The 12469-nt window shown below is 45.7% G+C and overlaps 1 protein-coding gene across 16 annotated transcripts in view; it reads left to right on the top strand.

The window, feature by feature from the left end:
• Nucleotides 1-12469, top strand: part of CDC42SE2 (CDC42 small effector 2) — a 142341-nt gene that overhangs the window by 93864 nt on the left and 36008 nt on the right. The window lies entirely within an intron of this gene.

Below are 12469 nucleotides of genomic sequence, written 5' to 3'. Positions count from 1 at the left end.
TGGGTTATTGAAGTCTCCTACCGTTATTGTATTGCTGTTTCTCTCTTCAGGTCTGTTAATATTTATATATTATAAATATATATAAATTTATATATAATATAAATAAAGATTTATATAAATATATTAAGCTTTATATATGTTAGGGGCTTCCATGTTTGGTGCATAAATACTTAGAAGTATTGTATCCTCTGGCTGGACTGACTCCTTTTAATGACCTTCTTTGTCTCTCATAACAACCTTACCTGTTTTGTTTGATATAAGCATAGCTATCCCTGCTTCCTTTTGGTTTCTATTTGAACAGAACACCTTCTTCTCTTCTCACTCTCAGAGCTGAAGTGCTCTTGTTGCTAGTATATAGCTGAGTCTGTGGTTTCTGTTTTATTCAGCTCCTCTGCGTCTTTTGACAGGAATGTTTAGTTCATTTACATTTAAAGTAATTATAGGCATGAACTTAGTATTGCCATTTGGTTGTTTTCTGGCTGTTTCATAGCTCTGGTTTCTTCTGTTTCTCTTCCTTTGTGACCTGATGATTTTGGTCCATTCTCTCTCTGTCGTGTGCATCCATTGCAGGGTTTTGTTTTTGGTTTGTGGTTATGATGAGACTTGTTTAAGACATCTCACATTTATCACAGTCTGTTTTAAGCAGGTGACGACTGTAGATTGAATGCATCCTAAAGCTTAATATTGTTGTTCTCCCCATTTTATGTTTTTGATGTCATAATTTATATATTTTTACCTTGCATAATGTTTTAAAAATTATGATAGTTCTAGTTCTTTGTATTAATTTTGTCTTCTAATGTTTATACTAGATTTATAAGTATTTATAAGGATAAATTATTGGTTTATCCACCATCATTAATTGTGTATTTACCTTTACCAGTGGTAATTACACGTTAATATGCTTTTCTATTAGTAGCTATCATTCTTTTGTTTCAGTTTTAACAACTCCCTGTAACTTCTTTTTGTCTGTTCTAGTGATGATGAATTTCTGCAACTTTTGTTTGGCTGGAAAATTCTTTGTCTTCCACTTCTGAAAGACAGGCTTGCTGGTAGATAGTCTTGGTTAACGGTCTTTTGTTTTTTTCCTTTGGCACCTAAAATATACCTTCCCACTAGATTCTCTAACATTTCTATAAGGGATGGAGGATTACTTTATATTACAAGTTGCTTTTCAAAAATAATTTTTTTGGGGGGGTTCTTGCTCCTTGTGTGTATCTGTATGTCTTTAAGGTTTGGCAGTTTAATTGTAATGTATCTCAGTGTGGGTCTTTTTATATTAATTTATTTGCAACTCTCTAGGTTTCCTGCATCTGGATATCTGTCTCTTTTCACCAAGGTTGCAGATTTTTCAGCCAGTATTTCTTCAGATAAGCTTTCTGCCTTTGACTCCGTCGTCTTCTGACGCTATATAACGCGCATACTGGCCTGCTAGATTTTGTCTCTTGTTCATTAATCTGTCTTCACTTTTCCTTCCTTGTTTTCTTCTCCTTCTGTCGAATTCCACTGCACTGTCTTTGCGTTTGCTGATCCCGTCTTTCACATGAGCTTGTCTTTCGTTGGCCCCTTCTGTTGAGTTTTCCAGTTTAATAACTGTGTTCTTTCAGCTTTGTGATTTCTGTTTGGTGCTTACATTTTCCGTTGCTGTTGAAACTCTCACTCTTTTCCGGTGCTGCCCTCCTGATGTCAGCCAGCGTCTTTATGACTCTCAGTTTGAATTCATTATCAGGTAACTCACTTATCTCCATTTTGCGAAGGTCTGTTTTTCGGGTTCTACTTTGCTCTTTTCTTTGGGACACGTTTCTGGATTTTCCTGGACACTCTTGGTTTCTTCGGTGCGTTTTATGCCGCCTCTTCCGGGTGTGACGTGCTGGCCACGTGCAGGGGTTGAACATTATCCTCAGCCTGGTCCAAGTTCTTGGCTGGCTCTCACACCTAGCGATTGTCCAAAGCCACATTCTTTGCTGTTGAGGGTATGCCAAAACCTCTCAGTGTTCAGAGGGGAGGATCTCAGCCAGCACCTTGCAGTCACCTGGATGCAGGCAAACTGGAAGTCAGACCCTCAGGCAGCATCTTCTGAGCTACAGAAAAGCTGGGAGCTAGGGATCTGTCTGTTCTGTATGCACTGAGATGTTGCGGTGATAGCTAGGAAAGAATTAGTCGATCGCTTTCTTGTTCCGGGACCCATGACCTGGAGCCCAGCTGGCCACCAAAGCCAGGCAATCAAAAAGTGTGTCCTCTGGGAGACACTTGGGGGCCTGGAACAGGCAAGAGGAAAACTGTGGAGATGGTGCCCACTGGCCTCGTTTCTGAGCAGTATCTTAGTCTATCTGTGTGTGTGCTAAATTAGAAGCTTGACCCCCAGGTAGCAGCTGTTAAAGTATACAAGTAGACCTCTCCTCAGGAAGGACTCGGGAGATGGGCAGGCCTGACTGCTGCCTGTGCCCTGAGCCCTGTGGAGTTCGCAGGTTCGGAAGTGTTTCTTTGCTACAGTGAACAGGCTCTTCTTTTTGGTGGAAACTGTGGATTAAAACACATTCTTTGGTGGCTGGGTTCTTGTTTTTAATGAAAAAAACCATTCAACCCAATGGCTTTCCAAATAATTTAAACACACACAAACTTTAAAATAGTGTTTAAGAGTTCAAGAGGTTAACTAATGTGAATATAAGGTGGGAACGTGAGCGCTGGCCGAGAGATTCCAAGTGAGGGTTTGCCAGAGTTTCTTGGATTTGAAGGGAGTGTTAAAACGTAGCATACTTCTTTTCAAGGTATTATCAGATGAGTTCCTGTATTTAAAGTGCTTAGAAATATGCCTAGCATATAGTAATACTCTTAAGAATTGCCTATTGTTTTAAAATATTCAGCTGTAAATCTTCAGAGTCAGTATTTCTAAACCATTGAGCCATTGATATCACTGTTAGCCTTGAACATTCCAGGACCTGCCCCAAACTTGGTGAATCTGAAATTCTGCAAGGAGAGGTCAGCAGCCTGTGTTCTAACAAACCCTCACAGAGATTCTGATGCACAGTAAAGCTTGCTTTCCTATTAATAGCCAGCATAAAAGCTGGGACAGTAATGACGGTGCAGCTACTCTCTGGGAGATAGCATTATTGTGACGCAAAAGCAAAAAACCCAACAAAACAGTTAAGTAATTTTCTTGCGCGGAAATATAAAATCCACTAGAATTTTCATCTTTTTTTTCTTTTTTTAACATCTTCCATATGTGGTAGGTCCTTGAGAAATATTTGGTCATACTATCGGATAAGACAAACAGTTTTTAGAGAACTGAGCTGACATTGTTTCTTTAAAATCCTTTTATTCAGCAGCCATTGTCCAATGTGTCAGGCACAGCTGTGGTCAAAGAACTCTTAGCATGGTAGGAGAGTCCAGCTGTGGGCAGATAAATTATAAGCAGTATTTTTAAGCATTAAAATTGAAATAATGAGCCTTGTGCTCTAAATGCTTAGACCAAGGAACGCCCAGCAGCCTCATCTCCGAAGGTCGTGTTTGAGCTGAGTCTTAGGAGTGAATAGGCAGTGCCACACAGCGGGGGTTTGGGAGAGGGCATTTCACATAGTTTGTTGATGTTACGGCCGTCGCTGCTGCTTTCATTTTTGTGTGAGACCCACTAGCAAAATCCTTTTCCTTCACTATAAAAAATACCAAATCTCTTTTTGTGTTACAGCTTTTTCTAGCTTTCGTTAGTCGTATAGACTGGATGGATAATAGGGTGCAGTTTGAAAGTACTTAGGGCATCATGTACTGTCGGTGGCATCATAGGGAAAGTCACTGTTTGCTTTAGAAATGCCCAGTGCCTAGTGACGTTGTCGATCCTTCAGAAGGTTAACCTAGCTTATTTCAGGGGCTCCCAGACTTTTGTTTTTGTTTCCCGTAACACTTCAGTAATTTTTTCATGGTGTTCGCAGGGCATTTGCTTATTAGGTTTGGTCTAAACAACTTAGTATTTACGTTCTAAAAACTGAGCTGTCATTTGAAAAAGTTATACACGTACATAGGAAGAAAATAAGTTTTTATTTCCCTCCCAAATAACCATGATTACTTACGTGTGTGCCTGTGTGGCGTGATAGAGCTCTTCAAACTCTGGGATCAGGCGGGACAACCCCAGCGCCTTCTCCGGTTCCGTACCTACTTCTCTCCAGTACTGGACTTCATGCACAGCGGCTGCTGAATAACTCTGCTTTGCAAATACATGTCATTGTGAAAAGTGTGTGCTCTAAGATTGGAATTTTGAGTTATCTTGGACTGGTTCACACAGCGTTGTACATATATCAAGTATCATTGTGCTTCCCTCACTCTGAGGATACCCCACGGGGCCCCTGGATGTTTGCCTACTGCTCGACACAGTCTGGGAATCATGGGTTACTTGATACATTCACAGGTAGGGGATTTGGTTATACTTCTCTCTCAACTTTCTCTCTCCAGGTCATAAAGTTAAGTCAGTAGTCTGTCTTTGTCTTTTAGCCTCCCGAATACTTGGTCCACTTGGGTAAGTGATTGCTGTCTTGCAGCCTGAAAGGGCGAGCCTTTTTCCCTTGCTCCGGCCGGCAGGCGCTCGTGTTCTTCCTTCATGCTTCGTGTGCGTTCCTTGAAGGACCTGAGGCTGTTCCACCTGTGCTTTTACCTCAGGCCTCCTGTTGCCTCTGGAACCTGGCCTTAAAGTGCTCCTCAGTGGCATGAGTTTGTGCATGAAGCTGTCCAGAAAAAAGTCTTAGAGGGACTATTAAGTGATTAATCACTTCCTGGAAGCTATATTTGATCAACATGGGCTTCCCAGGTGGCGCTAATGGTAAAGAGTCCACCTGCCAACGCAGGAGCTAGAAGAGAAGCAGGTCTGATCCCCGAGTCGGGAAGACCCCCTGGAGGAGGGCAGGGCAGCCTGCCCCAGTGTTCTTGTCTGGAGAATCCCATGGACAGAGGAGCCTGGCAGGTCACAGTCTGTGGGGCTGCAAAGAATTGGACACGACCAAAGGGACTTACCACGCATGCATGCACATGGAAACGTGAGGGAGGTGGGACGTTTTCATTACTCCAAAAATGTTTAAAAAGTTAGGCCTAAAAAAGCATGTGATTGTGATGTTTATATATTCATAAAAAACCATGTAACTGTGATGTTTATATATTCATAACAGTATTCATTCAGAAAACGTGTGTTGATGAGTTGCTCTGTGCTGTGGATGGCGCTGGCCCTTGGTGGGCTGACGTTTTATATGCCCTCTCCGTGAGGAACACATGTGCCATCCAGTGGACACTTTAAATTTGGTGTGAGATGCAAATTTTACTTTGGTAGAGGTGAACACAAGGTTCTGTGGGTACAGAATGGAGGAGCATGGAACCTCAGAGCAAGGGTATAGAGAAGAGGTGCCCGAGTTAGCCGCGGAGCAGTAGGAAGGGGCCTTCAGGTCGAGGGCAGAGAAGTGAGAAAGTTTGATCATAGCATATTTAAGGAACTTCGAGTAGCAGACCGAAGCTTAGAATGCAAGAAAACATTAAAGGATGAGGCTGGAGAGAGAAACAGGATTTCATAGGCTTCGAGATTTTGAGTTTAGCCTGCAGGTTTCGGAAAGCCATTGAGGGATTTTTAAAGTGGTGTGTGCCGTCAGTTTTGTACTTTGGAAAGGCAGATCTAAGTACAGGGCAAGGAGCATCGGGCAGGGAAGGCAGGCTGTGAAGCTCTGGCAAATCAGTTAGGCAGCGACTGCAGCGATGTAGGTGGAAGGCGGTGAGGGCTGAAGGAAGGCTGTGGCAGTGCCGGGGGCGGCGGGGGGAGTGGAGAGAGTAAGGGGAGCCTGGAATCGCATCCCCAGGTTGTGCTGTGACCTGATGTTGTGAGGAGGAGCAGGAGCGAGGCAGAGCCCTCAGCCCCGGCTTGGAGTACTGCTAGGAATGTTGCCTACCCCAGGGGGCATGGAAAGGAGGGCCAGGCTGCAGAAGCAAGGTTACACGCTCACTTGTGGACACTGGAGGAGATGGCGGCCCCCTCCAGCATCCTCGCTGGGGAATCCCACAGACAGAGGAGCCTCGCGGGCGGCGGTCCCTGGCGGCACAGGAATTAGACACGAGCTAGTGGCTAAACCACCATCACAAAGTGGGATTCCCTGGCCACTCAGGGACCCTGCCTGCAATGCAGGAGACCCAGGTTCGACCCTGGGACACATCCCCTGGAGGAGGGCATGGCAGCCCACTCCAGTGTTCTTGCCTGGAGAATCCCATGGACAGAGGAGCCTGGCGGGCTGCCGTCCGTGGGTCACAAAGAGTTGGGCATGACTGAGCGACTAACGCTTTACACTTTGTGAACATAGGAAGTTTGAGTATCCTGTCAGCATTCACACGGGCGTGTCCAGTAAGCAGTTGAATATGTGTCCAATGCTCAGAGAAGAGAAAGCAGACTCATGAATCTGTTAATAAGGGGAAGGCATGGGGAGGAGGGAAAAGGGACCCTAGGACACCCTGGAGAAGGCCGCCGCGCGCAGGGCACACAGGCGCAGAGGGGCGGAGCGGGCATCAGAGGCGAGCGGGAGACCAGGGAAGAGAGATCCTTTGGAAACATAGTCTCAGCGTGATCCTTTGTCCGAATTTTATATTCCAGATTTTTACTTCTGTATTGGCCTGCTGCTGCTGCTGCTGATATTGGCCTAGTAGTTTTTATTTTCAGAGAAGGAACATGATGGGAGTGCGTGAATGATGCATATAGATAGCAGCGTTTTAAACTAAATGGGTACTGCAGTTCACCGTGTGTTGATGTGGTAGCTCTGCAGTGTATTTTTTAAAAACTTCAAATATATCTCCTAAATAATCTGTATGTCTCTTAGAGTTAAGGGAGGAAGACAGGAAGTGCATAGTGAATTTTAGAATTGTAAGGCCTGAGAAAGAGTACAGATAAGATTATGTTCTAATGAAAATCAGACCTGAAAGTAAATGTTTACTGTTCATATTTGTGACACAACCATTTTTGCTAGTACTCAGTGCATACGTTTTTATGTAAGTTGTAGACTAGGAGGAAGACAGAATGAACCAGCATATCTTTTTAAAAACTTATTTTTAAAAACTAATGAGGGAAAGGAGCGCCTCCCCCCACCCATGTGTATGTCCAGCTTCAGTTGTTATTGATGGGGGAATCTGGTTTCACCTGTGAACCCTCACCCGCTCTGGATACATAAAAGCAAATTCTGGATATCACATTTCCTGGAACAAGTGTTTAGGATGTAGGATTTCGTCTCTAAGATTGAAGTAACGGTGGTGGCGGTGGTGGTGTAGTCGCTAGCCGTGTCTGACTCTTGTGACCCCGTGGCCTGTAGCCCGCCAGGCCTCTCTGTCCATGGGATTCTCCAGGAGGGACAGAGTACCGGAGTGGGTCGCCATTCCTTTCTCCAGGGGATCGTTCCAACCTAGAGCCCAAACCCGGGTCTCCTGCATTGAAAGCGGATTATTTTATCAGCGGCGCCACCAGGGAAGCCCTGAAGAGGTTTAATGAAGTGTAGTTGACACACATTGAATGGGAAGAGACATTTTCCCTAATACAGCTACTCATTGGTTTTACCCTTTGGGCCTTGGCCTTACGCAGAATAACAGTTAATATTTTAAGGGTGGCAGGAATTATTCAGAAGGTTGACAGTTTTAGTAAAGTTCCCTATAAGGAATAAAGAAGAATAAAGCATGTTTCCAGGAAAGACTGTGACTCTGCTACTGACAACAGTGAGTGCGTACTGAGTGGAGCACAGCGTTTCCTGTTTTTCTTTGCAGAGGCCTGACTCTGGAATCCCCCTGTTTGCCCACGGTTTAATCCTAGTCTCTGCCCTGTGCTCTCAGTACAGCACACCGGAGAAGTGGGCTTTTCTTCACATGTCTGACTTGTGCCTGAGAAATATTTCAGTTTTGTGTCTTTAAATACTTAGTTATACTTGGAATCTAGGTTTTTGACTCAGAAAGTAGTAACAGAAGTCTGAACAACACCTCAGCCCGGGTGTGGCTCCTGTCCTTCCTACCTTCTCTGGAGCACTTATAATATTGATAACCCTTCATTTTTCTTCACCTTCCATTTCTTTTCTGATCTATCACATCAGAAACTAAGCAAAATCAAGTCTTTCTCATCTTGAAGGGAAAAAATCCAGTCTGTGCTGGTTTCCTCTTCTCCCTTGAACTACAGCTGTCTCCTCCCCGTTCAGAGGCCAGTCGCTGTCCCAGCCTCTGTGTTGGAGTCCTCACTTCCCCGTCTCCTGGCAGCCCCTCACTCCCCTGATGTCTGGAGCTCCCGTCACTGTGGGCACAGGATCACCAACGTGCTGAGCAGGCGCTGAGCCCAGGGAGCATGCTTCTCTTCTCCTGGCCTCCCCCCAGCTTTGCAGCGCGCCACTGAATCCCCCTTAACGCCTGGAAGAACCCACGCCTGACTTTGCTCCTGACTTCTAGGCTGTTCCTTGCTGGCTCCTTTAATGGCTTGTTTTCCTCATCCAGCCTTATAGGGAGTGTTTTCTGTGCACTTTTCTTCCTGGGAGGTCTCATCAGCTCAGGGCGCTCTATTCTGGTGACTGCTTCTCATCTCTAGTTAGCCCTTCTCAGAACCCTGTGTCTGTGTACTCAGGGCACTTGAACGTGAGGCACGCTGAATGTCGTTTGACAGGCCTCACTTAAATGCCTCATCGATATCTCAGACTCGGTGTGTCTTTTTCCCCATTTGTTTGTTTGGCTCCCCGGGTCTCAGTTGTGGCCCGCGGGATTGTCCGTCTTGGTTGCAGCGTGCGCAGTTTTTGACTGTGGCACGGGGACTCTTGGCTCTGTAGAAGCTAGCTCCCTGACCAGGGATGGAGCCCAGGCCGTCTGCACTGGGAGAGTAGAGTCTTAGCCATGGGCCCCAGGGAAGTCCCAAATTCAGTGCGTCTTAAACGGAGTCTTTCATCTCCTTCCAGTGTGGCCCTTCCGGCAGGGCTCTCCCAGTCTTCTCTCATCCACTGGATCCTGTGCTCTGTATTCAGATCTGAAAGCTGTGCATCTTTCACAGCTCTCACCTTTCCCTCGCTCTCAAATGGCTTTGATTGTAGCTTCAGTCTGAATTCATTTCGGTTTCTGCTACTGTTAGCTGAGATTAAGCAATCTCCTTTAACCACCATCGCTATGATGACTTTTCCGTTGGTGCCCTCCACCGTACTTTCCATTATAGCTATCATGGAGTAGCCTTGTAGAACCATTCTGACCATTCATTCCCCTGCTTAACAAGCTGGGCTCCTTCTACCTTAAAGAAGGGAGGACTGAAACTTCTGCTTTTTTACCCTAAAACCAAGGTTAGACTAGATGTCATGAAGTAAAGTCTAAAGGAAAAGTGTGATGCCCAGCTCCAAAAGGTCAAGTTGAAAAGTAGTCGTTATTTTCAGATTATGAATTAGCCACGCAACATAATCACTATGATACAAGCAGGTTGAGGTCTTCCTGTCCTTTGAGTCAGTTCAGTTGCCCCTCCTGAGCCTCCTCTCTCAATCAGCATGCCTGTTGTGTCGCTGTTGATGAGTGCATGTTACTATGCCTGCTTCAGGAGCACACCGATCTACAAGCACACCGTTCACTGACCTTTCAGGGGACGTTTCTGGGTGAGATGGCTGGTGGCCTCAGTGCACCATGGCGACTGCGCTCTCCCTGCATCTCGCAATAAGTCAGCTGTTGGAATAACTCACGTAATGTGGATTCATGGGCCCGGTGTAGCCACCTGCTAAGCCCCAGACACAGCCTTCTGAAGGAGGAGATGTGGATTCGGAACTTGAGGAGTCTCGTGTATTCCTGGGGCAAGAGTGATACGGAAGTAGACCTTATTCTCTGAAATGCGCTGGTCTGTGGCCTGCTTTAGAGGGCCCTCTGGCTGAGCCAGGTGGCACCCTCCGTACTTGGGAGCTGCGGCCCCTTCAGGCTGGGGTCTGCACAAAGTGCGCAGTCCCCAGATGCCACGAGTCCAGCGAACGTAACTGCTGACCGTTGTCTTCATCTGTAGACATCTCCCCTTTCCTGCGTATGTCTGGAGTGTGCCAAGAACCTGGAAGCCGCCTCCTTTACTGTCAGTCAAGGGGCATCCTGGGGAAGAAACCCCAACAGGTTGTCCTGATCTGGTGTCAAGAAAGTTCGTGTCCTGTTCTGGTGCTGGTGCACTTGGATGTAGAAACATGGTTTTCTAATAAGACGAGTTTACTGGAAACGTAGCAGTGTATTATCGAGAAAAAATAGGCACAAAACTAGTATTTGCATTGCCTTTTCCCTTCCTTAATCCCAGGAGAGAGAGGCAGCACCGCTTCTCAAGGATCAGTCAGGGACTTGCGCTGTAGCGTTTCGGATGGGAATAGTATGAAGGGAACTTTGTTGAATTTGGTGGATAGAAATAGACTCAGAGTCTAGGGGCAAAATAGGGAACCGGGTGGAAGAGACTGCGTTGTGGCACTTGGCCTCCCGCCTCGAAGGAGGGCTGCGGGTGCCAAGTCTGTGGTCGGGGCATCTGTGAGCTTCCTTAAGTGGCACTGCGTGAAGATAGCAGCAAGGTGGTATGTTTGCCAAGAAATAGAAGATTGAAGAACACAGACAAAGGCTCTAGACCCGTGTCTGGCTTGCTGCCAAGCCTTTTAACCTGAAGTCTCTGTATAACCCCAGGGGACAGGGCCCCAAGGATGGTCGACTCTTAACCCTTTAAAAGGGGGCTTGGAGTAATTAAATTCGGAGAAGTAAAGGAATGGATATTTTACTCCTAGGTGTTACTGTTGTTGTTCAGTCGTGTCTGACTCTTTGCGACCCCGTGGACTGCTGCGTATCAGGCTTCCCTGTTACCATCTCGTCTGATCAAACTCATGCGCATTGAGTTGATGTTGTCATCCAACCGTCTTACCCCCTGGCACCCCCTTCTCCTCCTGCCCTCAGTCTTTCTACCATCAGGTTCTTTTCCAGTGAGTTGGCTCTGAGATTGTTATAGACTGTAATACCTGTTGTTACAGACTCTTAATTTATTCAGTCAGGCATTTTTGCAAGAAAATTGGAAATCATATAATACAAAGTCTCAGATTAGAAAATAACTGCAAACAAAGAACTTCCCCCCAAAATTATAATGGATAAAATAATAACGTATCTACCACTGAAAAAAAATCCTGATCTAGGGCTAAGGTCACTAAACCAGAACTTGCGAGCCACCCTTTCTTGTGCTTAAAAGTTAAATGGAGCACTGCTATTCTCACTTGCTCTCTCAATGTCTCCAGCTCCTTACCTGCTGTGATAACCGCGGGGTCAAAGCTCTGCCAGACTGTGTGGCCTGCAGGCTTAAAATATTTACTCTCTGGCCTACAAGAACACATGTGGATTCCTAAAGAGGATGAAGTGGAGTTATTTTCTAACACAGTGAAATACACAAAGGACACAACTGATGAAACTAGGAAAATCACACACACTCTCCCTTCCTCCTCACCCTGCCCTCCTTAGGTACACAAGCACATTCAGATAACAGAAGCTCTAGAAATTGCAAACAAAGAACATAAGGAGAAGTATCAAAGACATAATAGAAGAAACTTTCGTACACTGTAGCAAAATTTGTGTGCAACTAGAGAGGGATCCCCATATGCCATACAGAATACTGGAAGGGAAAATCAATGAACCTTGAGATGGTCAAGTCACTGTTGAACTCTGAGACTTCTTTTGGGATTCTGTGGCAATACAACGTAGAGACAGTAAAATAATACCTATTTTAGCTCTAAAATTAATGTGTGAACACGCCACTTCCGTGGTTCTACAGAAAGTCACATTCTGACCCTGAAGAGCTGTCACTTGGATAAGTTTTTAGGGTTTATCACATGCATAGCAACATTTCAGGGGATGGCAACATGAAATACTATGTTCGGAGGCAGCCTGACCTAGTTCCACTAGTTTGCAACTTGCCTGAGTTTTGATGCAGGTGATGTTTTCAGGAGAAGTATTCTGTTGAAAGTGAAGAAGATGGGGCTACTCAGAGTTGGCACTGGGACACTAAGCGAGCTGTGCCCGTGGCCTCTTTCAATCAATCACAGAATCTAAGGCGTCATGGAAAACTTGGGTCTACTTTAAAATTACCTTCATCTCTTGAAAAATCTTGCATGGTTCAGTTGAACACAGCAGCAGGGTGAGGAAGTGTCCCTAGTGCGGTGGAGCAAGGACGGCTGCGGCCTGCAGCTGAAGTCCTGGGGGGCTGCTGGGACACGGGTGTCAGGAATGCAGGGGAGGCGGTTCGTAACTTACCAGCCAGAAGAGACTGGAAGTCAGTGGCTGGACTAGAGCCGAACCTACCCCTGCCCTGTACCACCAGCTGACAGATTCACTCCAGCAGGAAAGGGCAGTTGGCTACAGTCTAAGTAATAACCATCAGAATAGCTCAGTGTTTAATGACGGGATGTAGAATTCAGTACTTATGTCATACTGTCGTCTTTGTTATGAACGATGGTTACAGATGATACTTCTACATATC

The sequence above is a fragment of the Ovis canadensis genome, chromosome 5, assembly GCF_042477335.2.
Source record: "Ovis canadensis isolate MfBH-ARS-UI-01 breed Bighorn chromosome 5, ARS-UI_OviCan_v2, whole genome shotgun sequence".
Taxonomy (NCBI): domain Eukaryota; kingdom Metazoa; phylum Chordata; class Mammalia; order Artiodactyla; family Bovidae; genus Ovis; species Ovis canadensis.
This window is presented reverse-complemented; position numbering and strand designations above follow the sequence as displayed.